This window comes from Papio anubis, chromosome 5 (assembly GCF_008728515.1).
Source record: "Papio anubis isolate 15944 chromosome 5, Panubis1.0, whole genome shotgun sequence".
Lineage (NCBI taxonomy): Eukaryota > Metazoa > Chordata > Mammalia > Primates > Cercopithecidae > Papio > Papio anubis.
The window spans coordinates 48,212,091-48,227,717 of record NC_044980.1 but is presented as its reverse complement, the minus strand read 5'-3'; the positions used below and the strand labels follow the sequence as shown (position 1 = coordinate 48,227,717).

The following is a 15,627-nucleotide window of genomic DNA, read 5'->3' as shown; positions in this document are numbered from 1 at the left end:
CACCACGCCCATCCTTTTTTTTTTTTTTCTGTATTTTTAGTAGAAACAGGGTTTCACTATGTTGGCCAGGCTGGTTTTGAACTCCTGACCTCGTGATCCACCCGCCTCAGCCTCCCAAAGTACTGGGATTACAGGTGTGAGCCACTGTGCCCAGCCTCTAATGTGATTTTTGGTATGTCTATGCCTTACTATTAAAACTTATTATTATTATTATTATTATTATTGTTGGAGATACCTCATTCAGTTGCCCGAGCTGGAGTATAGTGGCATGATCTTGGCTCACTGCAACCTCTGCCTCCCAAGTTCAAGCAATTTTCATTTCTCAGACGCCTGAGTAGCTGTGACTGCAGGTGCGCGACCCCACAACCGGCTAATTTTTTGTGTTTTAGTAGGGACGGGGTTTCACCATTTTGCCCAGGCTGGTCCTTGAACTCCAGAGCTCAGGCAATCTGCCCACCTCAGCCTCCCAAAGTGCTAGGATTACAGGTGTGAGCCACTCTGCCCAGCCTAAAAACCAGTAATTTTTTAATCACACAGGGTTTAATGGCCAAATATAATAATAGGAATAAGTACTTTGGAAACTTCCTTGAAGTAATACAGTTTCAAATTTCCACCATTAAAAATAAATTATAAATGACTAAAGAAATTTCTCACTGGAAGGATAATTATATAGCAATACATCTATCTACCAATTAAAGAATTACATAGTTGATTGTCAGAAACTGTATAATGAGAGATAATATCATAGATGATATTAGTGCCACAGGCTGTTAGAAAAGGCAAGTTACATGACAAAAATCATTACCAACTATACATGTACATACATATACACACATGACTGACATAGGACCACTGTGAGGTCAACATTGGGCTCCCAGGTACCCTAGAACTCAGTACCTGCACTGCAGATTTGATTCGCAAGAATGGTCTCCATAATAATTCAAAATTGATTAATAATAATAATTATAATTCCAGTTTGCTTCTCTCTCCATGCTAACAACTCCAAGTAGCAAAAAAAGGGAAGAAAAACACTTTTTACTGAATAATGAACATAAATGTGTTACTTATTTATTTTGGGGACAGGGTCTCGCTCTGTCACCCAGGCCAGAGTGCAGTGGAATGATCACGTCTCACTGCAACCTCAACCTCCTGAGTATTAATAGCTCAGCTCCTGCCTCAGTCTCCCGGGAAGTGAGGACCACAGGCACGCGCCACTCCCCTTGGCTAATTTTTGTTCTTTGGTAGAGATGAGGTCTCCCCATTTGCCTAGGCTGGTCTCAAACTCCTGGGCCCAAGTGATCCTCGCACCTCGGCCTCCCAAAGTGCTGGGGTTACAGTTGTGAGCCACTGCACTCAGCCTCTCCTCTTGTTTAGTGTTGGTATTCTCAATTAACTTTCAAAACAAATATAAAAAGGTATGTTCATTTTATAAGATGAGGACACTCACAGAGGTTAAATAATTTGCTTCAGGTTATACAGCTAAAAGAAGAGATGACTAAAGATCTAAGGCTGTATTTATAATTAGTCCATGATCTTGCCAATATCCCATATATCTCACTAGAGTGAACATTTCAAATAATGTAATAATGTATAACCCATTTCTTTTTCAGTTATTAAATGTCTCTAAAAGTCCTACATATTTACAAAAGAGGAAATACGACAATTTAAAAACAAGTGCTTAGAGGGTGGGGCCACCTTTTGTCTCTCCTCACTAGTTCTGATATTGCTCCTTAGTAATTTTGGGAAAGTGAGAGAAAGAAGAAAAATGATGAAAGGAACAGAAGTACGGAATAAAAAGAATGGAAGGAAGAAGAAAATGGGAAGAAGAAGAGACAGGGCAATGGGGGAAAAAATGACAGCCAAAGAATGACACAGAAAGCCAAAACTGAAGAGAGACAGGAGAAGGCAGAAAAAATGAAAAAAATGGGAGGCAACAAGGGGATATCAGGAAAACATGTAGCCAGAAAGGGAGAGAGAGATGACCTACAGCTACATAGCAAAAGACAGAGAGAGAGTCAAAAGACAGAGGGAAAAAGCCATACAAACTGCAAAGAGAGATTTCAAGAAGCAGAGAGGAAGAGAGGGGAGAGGAGAGGCAGGGCAAGAGGAAGTGGAGTTAAAGTTAAGATGAAGACAGACAACTATCACCATCAAACCATGCCACTGACAAAAGCAAGGTGCAGAACTCAAATGTATTTGAAGCTATCAGCACCAAACTGGTGGACAGCACCTCAGCCAATTTATTCTTATCTTCCTTTACCACTATGACAAGCCTGTAACATTTTTTCCCTTGGTGGAGAAGGGGGCGGGGCAGAGAAAGAAGGGCTATGGAGAATGAGAGAGATAAGTTTATTATTCCTGGTCCCAATATTGCCTTTCTCAAAAAGCAATTTCAAATTCAGAAGATTCCTTAATAGAAAAAAAAAAAATCACCAAATTGTTATATCATATATAAAACCTATGCAAAGACAAAAATTAGGTTCCTTCAAATAAAAATGGCAGCAAACTAACCATTTCCTTTGAGCTTCTTTAAAGTTGCCCTTAATCATAATAGCTTAGTAATTTTCTAGCTTTTAGAATTAAATCAGATCAAACCACTTTTGTACTTAGAATTATATAAAGGTTTCTAATTATAATTCGAATAATATTCAAATTTCTTACTATGGGCCTAAAGGGCCTTCTCACCTGATCCAGCTCCTGCCCACACCTCTGATCTCATTTTATATCATTCTCCTTTCTTGTTATGTCATATCTTTCCATCTGTTATTTGACTACTACCAGCTACACTTTTGGTCATTAGCTTTTCCCTTTACTCAAAATGCTCTTACCTTAGATTCTCACATAGCTGCTTCTTTCTCATCAATTCAGATCTTAATTCACATAGCACACCATCTCAAAGTGGGTTTCGTTGACTGCCCTACTGAAATGACCCCTATTTCACCCAAACCTCAGCTATTCTATCTCATCACCTAGCTTTGTTTTTTCCATAATATTATCTATGAAAAATACTGTAATTATTTATGAATAAAGCTAGCATATGCTTAAGCATGAGAATATAAGCTCTAAGGACATGGATGTTGTGCTTTGTTCATAGCTACATCCCCATATGCTTAAAAAAATTGAATGAAGGAAGGAAAGTATAGTAATATTTTACATTATAAATAAGAGACAAGCAAAAAATCTCTTGAATGATCTTCATGTATTGTCCTAGATGAAAACTACTAGACCGAGAGGAGTTTTAATCTCAGAACAACCTAGGCACAGGCTATAGCAGCCATATTTGAATGTTTAAGATATTATAATGCATACTAAATCAGAAATCTGGTTTTAATTCTTTGGATGTCAAATCTTAAACTACCTAATTAGGTTTAAAAATTATCTTTAATTGATACATCTTAACACAATACATACTCAGTAGTCACTGGAATAGATGTACATCAGTACACTAATCAGATCCTCAGTTCTTTAAGTTAGCACTCTCAGTCCAACATTTTAGTATATTTCTGTATCCTGTATGTTGTTTAGAGAAAGCTAAGTTTATTTTTCATGTCTATTTTATTGGAAGCATTAACATTTTAAAAACTCTCATCAACTAACATGCAATATGCTGAAAGCCTTTAGAAGTAAAGTATTAAACATGAAACAACAACTGAACAAAAAGCCTATTCACATGTTTCTAGAAAAGTATGCCTTATAAAGAAGCAGCTTTGTGGAGACATCGTATACTGCATACAGTAAAACTTCCATATCACTGCCCTATTTTTCAAACTTTCCCATCTTGTAAAACATGAATATCTCACATACTTGCAGGTGGTATTTTGAAGAACAGAATAGAAGCAGAGACTAGGTCATATAAAATTAGAAAGCCTGAACACAGAAATAGAATCAAAGTTTTCTAGTCTCAAATTTTAAAGTCTACATTCTCCTTTCTTTTGCTCTAATTCTATTCTGAGATACACGATATAAAAAGAAAACATAACTGTCACCAAAAGATGCTACTTCTATTTCTCTACCTCCTCTCACCCTACCTTCATTGAGAACTTACTACAAAATGATAGACATAAGGCTTTAACAAGTTTAAGTATTTGGATTAATTCTTGGGTTATAAAATTATCTGGCAAGCTAGCTAATTCAAAAGCTATAACTTTAAAAACAAAGTACCATTTACTACCAAAAAGACCAAAACAAAACAAAAAACCCCAAAACCAAACTCAAATACAGTGTAAAATAAAGCATCAGGTATCTATCTGCATACACTAATATAAATTTGATGGTTTCTTTACAATTACATTCAGTTAAATGAAAAGTATTAGATAAGTAATTTTCAAGAATATACAGTTTATGTACTTCAAATTCACTAATGAGTAACAGACTAATAATATATTTTCCGATATAAATGAGTACTCTCTAGAATATGACAAAAAACCTAAACTTAAAATCCAAACAAATAAAATATTATCAATTCTATTTTCTTGAGAGCCAAAGTTTCCTACATAATAACATGCAAGAATTTTAAATTCTTGAAAGCAAGTGCCAAGTACTATACACAATTTCCATACACAGCAGGTAGTAAAGCAAGAAAAGAACTGACACAGTTACTCTCCTTAAAAGAGACATACAAAGGAGAACTGTTACACAGCACTAGCATACTACAGGTCTATGCATTAAAGATGTTGTGGCTATTAACAGTTTAAACCTTTACTGTATTTTGCTAATTGGTACATAGAACTTTAAACCTTTTGAAAGATACAACATTTCAGTCAGTTCAATTCTCCAGTATTGTTCAAGTATTCCAAGTAGGAACAAAGAGGAAAATAAATCTGCTTTAATTGCTGAAGAATCACAGATAATAGAGATGGCTGAATACTGTAGGGGAAAGACCTTTTGTTCCTTAAACAATTTAAATATAGAACGATCGTTCTCTAAGTTTTAATGGTTCCTGTCTGTATATAAAAACTGTAATACTTAACATTCATTTTCTTTGTGATATTTAGTAAATCTAAGTTTATACAGCTTGATACTACATAAAAACATTTCAATAAGCATATATTTTAAACAACAAAGTTCTGCAGAATATTTTACTTATCTAAAGAATTTAGAAATAATTACATTTGAAAAATAGTAACTGATTTGATTTAATGATCATCATAGTTAAATATAACAGGTTTTAAAATCGTATCAAGGAAAGTAGAAAACATTCATTTTAAACGATTAACTATTTTGATAAACTTTCAACTATTTAAGAGCATGTTTTATTTATAAACATAAAAACAAACTTTTAATATTAATTCATGTTTATAGATATATGTCATGAGATTAAAAATATGAAATACAATGTAATAATCTTCCAAACATGTAAAGCAATCACTTTTTTTATGATTATTTACTGATTAACTTACACAAAAAGTACAAAAAAAAGAACTTTCCTTCTAGCTTCAGGAAGTCTTAACGTTTTTCATTACTTGAGTCTGGTATTTTTCAAAATCAATCTCTCCTACACACACACGACAGTACTAAAAAAGGAACAATTAAGGAATGACCATTTCACTATGAAATCTACACTTCCAAAATCACTAGTCATTACGTCTTCCTTAGAATTTTAAGCAACAGTATTGCTGCAATCTTAAAGGCTATTCATCCTTTTTTTTTTTTTTTTTTTTTCAATAGCTTGTGGGTAGTGTAAAAACTGACACAGGGAAATACATTGTTAAAAAAAAACAAAAAACAAAAAAACTATATTTGCTTTTAAAACAAAATTTACTGCAACAAACATTTATCTTTAGTCATGATTCTTCTCTTTTTATATTAGAAGTTTCATCTAAGTAAAAGAATAAAAATAAGTATTTTGTAGGACGAAACACTTGAAGAAACACTATACATATTTAGTGAAAGTCCTAAAGAAAAAAACCCACACGCTAAACTGCCACCATGGTAGGTTCTCAAAGGCTGCTATTCTTTGATGTAAAATGAAATACTACTTAGTGAATAAAACATAAAAAACTCCTGTCTACCCTTCAAAGAGACATATCCTTTGACCCAGAGCTCCAGACTAAAGCCTTGAAATTTTTGCACAAGAATGCTGCGTGAGTAAAGTCCAGACAAAACAGACACTTGAGATGCTAGAAAGCTGTATAACCCCAATTGCAGACACTACTCCTTCCAATAATCTAGCAGAGATACCACTGCCATACACCAAAAGAAAGTAATCTCACCAAAAGAAAACTGACCCCTTAGAGGGGGAAAAAAAAGTAAATAGTCAAAGCAAAAGCAAGCCTTTAACTTAGGGTTATCTTTTTGTGTAGGTCACCTCTTAATTATCAATTTTTAATTCAAGTTAGCAGACTTATATAAGTTTTAATCTATAAACCTTTAATATGTCAGGAAGAAAAAACAACATAAATAAATACTTGTACAGCAAATGTAGTTGTTTTATTTTCGAAGGCTTGCAAAAACCATTCAATTTTACAAACTTCTTAGAATAAGTTAAAGTAATAAAAAAATTTTTAACTATTACAAATTGACAAAAAAAATTGTATTAAATAACCTGCTGCTGCTTACAGACATTCTAAAACAGCAATATTAAAACCTCATCGGCTGAGCATGCTACCAGTACTGCGTGCTAATTAATCAAACAGCAATTTATTTATCACAAGCCTCAGCAAGCACCAAAGTGTAAGTGCTGTTTAATTGCTATTTGGAAGAAATTTTCAAGTAACAAAATACAATCAATTGGCAACATTCAGAATACTGACAACATTTGTTTTACATGCACATCTGATTTTTAAATAAAGATATTAGAGTGTTAAAAATGTCCAAAGTATTAGGATTTTACATTAATAGCATTGTGTTACAATTTCGCAAGAAAGTTTTGAAATAATAGATGTCCTTCCCCACTCCACATACCTCCAAAAGATTTAAGTTTTACAGATTGCTAAATAAAAAGTTTCCTTTTTCACATACATTTAAATTGAGGATGCATATCTAACTATACTACCTCTGTAAAAGTTAAAACAGGTGGTGCTTAATAGTTTTTAAACAAAATAACTCAGTATATAAATGAAAACAATGTAAAGTGTCAATACAACACTGAAGTATAGTGCCTGGCACATGTAAGTATTTATTGAATAAATAAACGAAGAATGAAGGAAAGATAGCAGGCAACATGATTTCCATAAAAACAATATATCACTGTCTAAACTATTAAAGCTTATTTTGTGTCATTTTTAATAAGAAATTGAAACTACTCCTATATTTTCGGAGGGTATTTTTCTATTTTCTTAGTAATATTTTAACTGTACTAAACAGTCATATAAGGCAATTGTCATAAACAAGGAATCAGGGTGTAAAAAACGGGCTAAAAAATGATTAGAAAGCAAATTGAAGGTATACCTATGTAGGACTAATTTATATTTTGGTTGTTTTTTAGGGGAATACCTACTTAAAATCTTTAAAGAGCATTGCAAATTTAACTTCTCTCTTTTCTATAGCTGAAGTGAATATAAAAAAGACAACATGTTCATTGGACTTGGGTATTCATCAAATGTCCTGAAAGGAGACTGAGGTGGAGGGAGGCATAAAGAAAAAAAAGTTACCCTTATAATAAAGCACAAAGGCAAAGACATTCTTCACCTAACCTCCATGGCACAGCTCCTCCTGCAACAAAAACCAAGGGCCAAGCAAACAACCATTCATAAGATCTCCTTAGTATCTGTAGGAAGTATCATATATTAGGAAATAATGGTACAGCCCACAAAAAGTGTTTTGTTTTTTTTTTGTTTTTTTTTTTTTTTTAAGCATTGTGCTTCTAAACATAAGCTTACAGGATTATTTTCAGATGCTGTCATCTACTCTTTTGATATTTACATTCTTGTTAGTTTCAAGAGTAAAAAGATTAGTTAGCAGTTTATACATAACAAACTAAAATTGACTAATTAGAAGCACAGAAAGTACTCTGATACCATATTCTTTATTAACAATAATCCAGGATTTGCCACAATTTTATTATCTGAAGATTTGTACTCAACAATGTTAACGTTGTATATAGTTCCAAAATGAAAGAATGGATTCTTGCACTAGAAAATGCTAGGCAGACTTTTCCTTTCTACATTTTATGCCTAAAAGAAAGATAGGATACATGTTGTTGATATACAATTGATGTTCAGAAAAAAAAAACCACAATTTTTTTCTTCGTATTTATATTAGCACTGATATCCACAAAGTACTATGAAAATTCTTGTAATTTATTATATACTGTATAGAAAATTCTAAAATGTAACAGTAAAAAAATAAAATAAACTTTATTGGGTAAGATGTCCTTTGAGTGACTCTGTGAATATGTTAAAAATGATGATCACATACTAAAGATGGATGAAAAGAAACACAACTTGATAACAGCACACATAAGAAAGAATCTGAGGTTTTAGCTCTCCATGAAATCCACATAAGAAGTATGACAACCTAAATTTAAAGTTGCCTTACTAGAACTGCTATGATTAAAAGGAATAAGGCAATAATCCCCACCACATCTGTAGTATGAAAAATTCTGGTAAAAACATTTTAAAAGAGATTCAGTCAAACTGACTGGCAATCAAGATGATTAACTGACTGGAACTCATCTGAAATAAATCAAAGCCCTGGCGATGTTTAACCCAGAAAAGAGAAGACTTAGGAGAATGATTCGCAAGCTTTTTGATGTTGAAATTCCTTTATACTGTTAAAAGCTACTGGGACTCCAAGGTTTTGTTTTTAAAAGATATAGGCATATCTCATTTTATGAACTTTGCTTTACTGTGCTTCATAGATTAATGGTGCTTTGTTGGGTTTTTTTTGTTTTTTGTTTTTTCCCCCAAATTTAAGGACTCTGGTAAGCCTCTGTTGAGAAGTCTACTGGTGTGTGCTCACTTCAAGTCTTTGTGTCACATTCTGACAATTCTTCCAATATTTCAAACTTTTGCATTATTATATCTGTTACGGTGCTCTGTGATCAGTGATCTTTGATGTTACTATTGTAACTGTTTTGGGGTGCCACAAACTGCGTCCATATTAGATAGCAAACTAAATTAATAAAGGTTGTGTGTGTCCTCCACTGACAAGCCATTTCCTCATACCTCACCCTTTCCTTGGGTCTCTCTATTCACTGAGACAATAATACTGAAATTAGGCCAGTTAATAACCCAACAATAAGAGTTCAAGTGAAAGGAAGAGTCTCCTGTCTCTCACTTTAAGTAAAAATTTAGAAATGATTAAGCTAGGTGAAGAAGGCATGTCAAAAACCTAGACAGACCAAAAGCCAGGCCTCTTGCGCCAAACAGCCAAGCTGCGAATGCAAAGGAAAAGTTATTGAGGAAAGTTACAAATGCTATTCCAGTGAACACATGAATGATAAGAAAGCTAGACAGCCTTATTGCTAACTGGAGAAAGTTTCAGTGGTCTGGATAGAAGATCAAACCAGCTACAACATCCCCTTAATTCAAAGTCTAATACAGAGCAAGGCCCTAAGTCTCTTCAATTCTATGAAGGCTGAGAGGGGAGGAAAGCAGAGGTTGGCTCAGGAGGTTTAAGGAAAGAAGCCATCTACATAACATAAAAGTGCAAGGTGAAGCAGCAAGTGCTGAGGGAGAAGCCACAGCAAGTGATCCAGAAGATCTAGGTAAGATAACTGACGATGGTGGCTATACTAAACAACAGATTTTCAATGTACAGCCTTGTATCAGAAAAAGATGCCAGTTAAGACTTTCATAGCAAGAAAGAAGTCAATGCCTGGCTTCAAAGCTTCAGAAGACAGGCTGACTCTTAGAGGCCAATGCAATTCCAGTGCTCACTGACCACTCTGAAAACCCTAGGGCCCTTAAGAATTATGCTAAATCTCTTCTGCCTCTGCTCTATAAATGAGTAACAAAGTCTGAAGGCAATATAGCTGTTTACAGCATGGTTTACTAAATATTTTATGCCCAGTGTTGATACCTACTGCTCAGAAAAAAAGATTATTTTCAAAATATTACTGCTCACTGACCATGCACCTGGTCACCCAAGATGGAGATGTACAACGATGTCGTTTTCATGCTTGCTAACACAACATCCACTCTGCAGCCCGTGGACTAAGGAGCAATTTTGACTTTCAAGTCTTATTATTTAGGAAACACATTTCATAAGGCTATAGCTGCCATAGAGAGTGATTCCTCTGATGGATCTGAACAAAGTAAATTGAAAACATTCTGGAAAGGATTCACCATTCAAGATGCCACTAAGAACATTTGTGATTCATAGGAGATGAAAATAGCAACATTAGCATGCGTTTGAAAGAAATTAAGTCCAAAACCTTAAACTGGGAGAACCTTTCCCTTTCTTTCCTCTTCCTCCTTCACTTCTCACTTATTGTCACCTTGTAATATTCAGAGAGCACTTGGATTATGGATCTGAACAGAGAAATGCTTACAGATAATCATTAACCCACATGCCAATAACTTATACTTAAAGATGGGATGGAGTTGTAAAGTGCTTTTATAATACAATATAATTGTTAAAGGCAAGGGTTGACTCTTCGTTTTATTTTGACATGGCATGTCCTGAAATAAATATTGATTTGATATGGAAAAACAAAAACAAAAAACAAAAACAAAAAAGAAAGAAGTTGAATCCAACCCTCATGAATGACTTTGAAGGGTCTAAGACTTCAGTGGAGGAAGTCACTGCAGATGTGGTAGGTGGAGCCTAAAGAAATGATTAAGTTGCTACAATCTCATGATTAAACTGGAACAAATGAGAAGCTGCTTCTCATGCATGAGCTAAGTCGTACCTTGAGATAGAATCTACTCCTGATAAAGACTGTGAACGTTGTTGAAATGACAACAAAGGATTGATTATTCCATAAACTTAGCTGATAAAGCAGCAGTGGGGTTTAAGAGGCTTGACTCCATTTTTGAAAGAAGTTTTACTGTGAGTAAAATGATATCAAACAGTGTCACACGCTACAGAGAAATTTTTCATGAAAGGAAGAGTCAATCAGTGTGTCAGAGTTCATTGTTGTCTTATTTTAAGAAATTACCACAGCCACCCCAACCTTCAGCAACCAATACCCTGATCAGAGTCAGTAGCCATCAACATGGACGCAAGACCTTCCACCAGTCAAACGATTACAATTCCCTAAAGGCTCGGCTGATCGTTAGCATTTTTGAGCAATAAAATGTTTTAAAATTAAGGTTTGTACATTATTTTTTAGACATAATGCTATTGCACACTTAGCAGACCTCAGTGTGGTAGAAACGTAACTTTTACACGCACTGGGAAGCCAAAACAAAATTTCATGACTCACTTTAATGTGGTATTTGTTTAACTGTGGTGGTCTGGAACCAAACCACCAATATCTTCAAAGTATGCCTGTATATCCATAGATATCTATCACATAATAAATTAAAATGAAGAAAAAAAATTAATTTAAAATAAGCCAGTTATGTAATAATATAAAGATTTTAATTTTAAAAACGCTATTTTCAAAAACTAAAAAGTGAGAAGAGTGGCACTCATTTGCATTTTGGCACTCGTTTGAAAATTTAATATCCAGCTTAATGGAGGACAGCTGAATTCTAACATCTGTTCTTGCATTCAAACCGTTTTGGTGGATTGTTTCTATTGCAATATATAAAGGAAACTCATTATCATACAGATATGTTGTTAGAAGAAGGAGCAAAATTTTGATAGCCCTAATATTTTCATACTTGATTACCTTAAAAATCCATTGTTCTATTTTGTACTTTAAAGGAAATGTTTACCCATATGTATGATTTTATATCAGGCACTGGCCATATGAAAAATACTGGTTCACAGAGGTATACAGATATTCCAAACGTTAATATATTGTGTTACACAGTATCAAAAATCACATCTGTTACCAATCCCGCTAGAACAGTCTTTTTTTTCTTTTTTTATATAATTTCAATTTTTAATTTTAGAATCAAGAGGTACATGTGCATGTTTGTTACCTGGGTGTATTTTGTGATGCTGAGATTTGTGGCAGCTAAATCCCATCAACCTAGCACTGAGCATAGTACACAATGTTAGAATTTTTATAGAACTTAATTCTGCCATTGATGTGATTGAGCTTGACATCCTTCTAGTATTAAAAGACTGTTCCGGGAGTGAGAGATGAGCGCAAGGGTTCAAATACTAACACTGCATTTGAAGTGTATCATGGGCAACACTTCCTTGAAGTGACAGGTTCATTTTCAAGAAAATGTCTGTCATGTACCAAAAATAATAACCAATTGATTTCAGCTGGAGAACCACAGTGACATTCTGGCCTGATCTACAGTTTTTTATTAAAAAACCGAAAAGTATGGTTGTATTTGTACTGAACGTATACCTCCATTTTTCTTGTCATTATTCTTTAAACAGTACAGTATAACAGTTACATTGTATTAGGCATTATAAGTTTTCTAGAGATGATTTAAAGTATATGGGAGAATATGCATAGTTTATATGCAAATACTATGCCATTTGATATGAGACTTGATATAGTTTGCATATTTGTCCCTGCCCAACTCTCATGTTGAAATGTAATCCTCAATGTTGAAAGTGGGGACGGATGGGAGGTGATTAGGTTATGGAAGCAGATCTCTCATGCATAGCTTAGTGCTGTCTTAGTGATAGTGAGTTCTTATGGAATCTGGTTATTTAAAAGTGTATGGCAGCCGGGCACGGTGACTCACGCCTGTAATCCCAGCACTGTGGGAAGCTGAGGCAGGTGGATTACCTGAGGTCAGGAGTTCGAGACCAGCCTGGTCACCAGGGTGAAAACGTCTCTACTAAAAATACAAAAATTAGCTGGGCATGGTGGCGGGTGCCTGTAATCCTAGCTACTGGTAAGGCTGAGGCACAAGAATCACTTGAACCTGGAGGCGGAGGTGGCAGTGAGCCGACTTTGCACTGCTGCACTGGGCGACAGAGTGAGACTTTGCTTCAAAAAAAAAAAAAGGGGGAGGAAAAAAAAGTGTATGGCACCACCCCGTCCCTTGCATATGTTTTTGCCATGTGATGTGCCTGCTCCCGCTTCACCTTCTACCATGAGTAAAAGCTCCCTAAGGCCTCAGAAGCCAAGTAATGTTGGTGCCATACTTGTACAGCCTGCAGGACCATGAACCAATTAAACTTCTTTTCTTTATAAATTACCCAGTCTCAGGTATTTCTTTATTTTTTATTTTTTTATTTTTTTGAGACAGAGTCTCGCTCTGTCGCCTAGACTGGAGTGCAGTGGTGCCATCTCGGCTCACTGCAAGCTCCGCCTCCCGGGTTCACGCCATTCTCCTGCCTCAGCCTCTCAAGTAGCTGGGACTACAGGCGCCCACCACCATGTATGGCTTATTTTTTTTTATTTTTAGTAGAGACGGGGTTTCACCACGTTAGCAAGGATGGTCTTGATCTCCTGACCTCGTGATCTGCCCGCCTTGGCCTCCCAAAGTGCTGGGATTACAGGCATGAGCCACCACGCCCAGCCTCAGGTATTTCTTTATAACAATATGAGAACACTCTAACACAGGACTTAAGTATCCATTGATTTTAGTACTTGAGGGGAGTCCTAGAACCAATCCCCTTACAGGTACTGAGGGACAACTAATACTTCAAGAAAGATATAACAAAGCTGGGGAAAATCTATATAGGGCAAGAAAATTCAACAGTATGCAACCAAATGACATATAATTAAAAATACCAAACCAATCCAGTCTGTCTACCTCTCTGATACACTTCATAGCACTCTGTTTCGGGCAATGTATTACTGGCTGACTCACTCATTCTTCAAACTAGAAAGAAGAGAACTTAGAAGGGTTATTAGTGAACTCTAAAATTTGAAAACTATAGAAAAGGCAACCTCTTGAGAGTTAAAAAAGATGCTCGTAGGAAAAATTAAAATAATAGTGCTCTCATTAATGAATACACAGGATGTGAAAATCATCCTCACCTCATACACACATAACTGCCTCATTTCTTTTTTGTTTTGTTTTGTTTTTGAGACGGAGTTTCCCTTGTCGCCCAGGCTGGAGTGCAATGGCGCAATCTCGGCTCACTGCAACCTCTGCCTCCCAGGTTTAAGCGACTCTCCTGCCTCGGCCTCCTAAGGAGCTGAGATTACAGGCACTCGCCACCACACCCAGCTAACTGTTTGTATTTTTAGTAGAGACAGGGTATCACCATGTTTGTCAGGCTGGTCACAAACTCCTGACCTGGTGATCCGCCCACCTCAGTCTCCCAAAGTGCTGGGATTACAGGCATGAGCTACCATGCCCGGCCCCTCATTTCTTTTATACTTGACTAAGCAACTGGTGTTTGATTAACATTTAAAGAATAGGTAGATGGTGACTGGATGAAGACCTCAGGATTAGTAAAAAGCATCCAGGTAGAATGAACAGAACTCCAAATGCCTTGAAGCAGGAAAAAGAATAGCAAGTTCCAGGCTTGATGTGGCTAGACCACAGAATATAAAACACAGTAGTATAAGATAAACCTAGAGAGGAAGGCAGGAGTTAAATCATGCAAGATGTCAAAGGCCATGTTAGGATTTTAATGTTTATTCTAAAGGCAATGGAAAGCACCAAAGGACGCAAAGAGGGTGACAATACCAGCATTTCAAAGACGATTTTGGCCATCCTAAGGAAAATTAATCAGATTAGGATTAAAGAGTCTAGGGAGATCAGGTAAGAGACCACTGTAGAAATCTAGGTGAAAGATGATGTAACCTAGACCAGGATGATGACAATGTCAATAGGTAGACCTAAGAGATAATTTTAAAATAAAACCAGTCAGCATAAGATGTGAATTTTCCAAACTGTCTCTATTTACTTATACATTTATTTGTCTGTATCTTTAATGGTACAAATAGAAATTTAAGTGTGACCTATTACTTAGATTATGTTTATAGGCTCAAAGTTGAGTGATAAAATACTGTACAATAATAAAGGGGGTAGCTAAGAAACACACCTATATATCTGATAATGATAAAACAGATATAAAACGAAAAGCATACATATACAATTACTCAATTCTGTCAGAAGTTTTGGAAACATTACAAAATGTATGCTATTGAAGCATAAATATTAAGTTGCATGTAAAGTAACAGACCACACTCTAAAAAATTTTATAAGTGATGGCTGCCAAAATTCTGTTTGTTACTGATTTACAAAAGATTATTACTCATTTGTTGTTAGTCTTGCTAGTTGTAATCTCTCATACATATGAAGAAATAAAATGTGTGTGTGTGTATACATATACACATATATACATACAGTGACAATAAATACTGTATGCTTCCAGGAAAACCTAATATACTTAGTTTTAGATAGTACTAGCAAGTATCTCACAACTTAAATAGGAGTGCAACTGAGAAAATAAAAAGCAAAACATTCATTACAAAAAGCAGTGAATGTTCTAACTGCTAGTTATAAACACCACAAAAATGAAAGCCTTTCATAATTTTAATATATTAATATTTGCATATGATTTTATTTTTGTATATAATGCTTAATATAAATTATCTTTTGATGACAAATATTTCTTCTTAAAATTTAGGTATAATCTAGAAATTCAAATTCAAACCACTTTCCTGAAAACTTGGAACACCATACTGAATATCTATAGTAC

At 35.1% G+C, this 15,627-nt stretch overlaps 1 protein-coding gene across 1 annotated transcript in view; it reads right to left on the bottom strand.

Moving 5' to 3' along the window:
• NDUFS4 (NADH:ubiquinone oxidoreductase subunit S4) overlaps nt 1-15,627 on the bottom strand; it is a 116,887-nt gene that overhangs the window by 59,079 nt on the left and 42,181 nt on the right. The gene's annotated exons all lie outside the window — the stretch shown is intronic.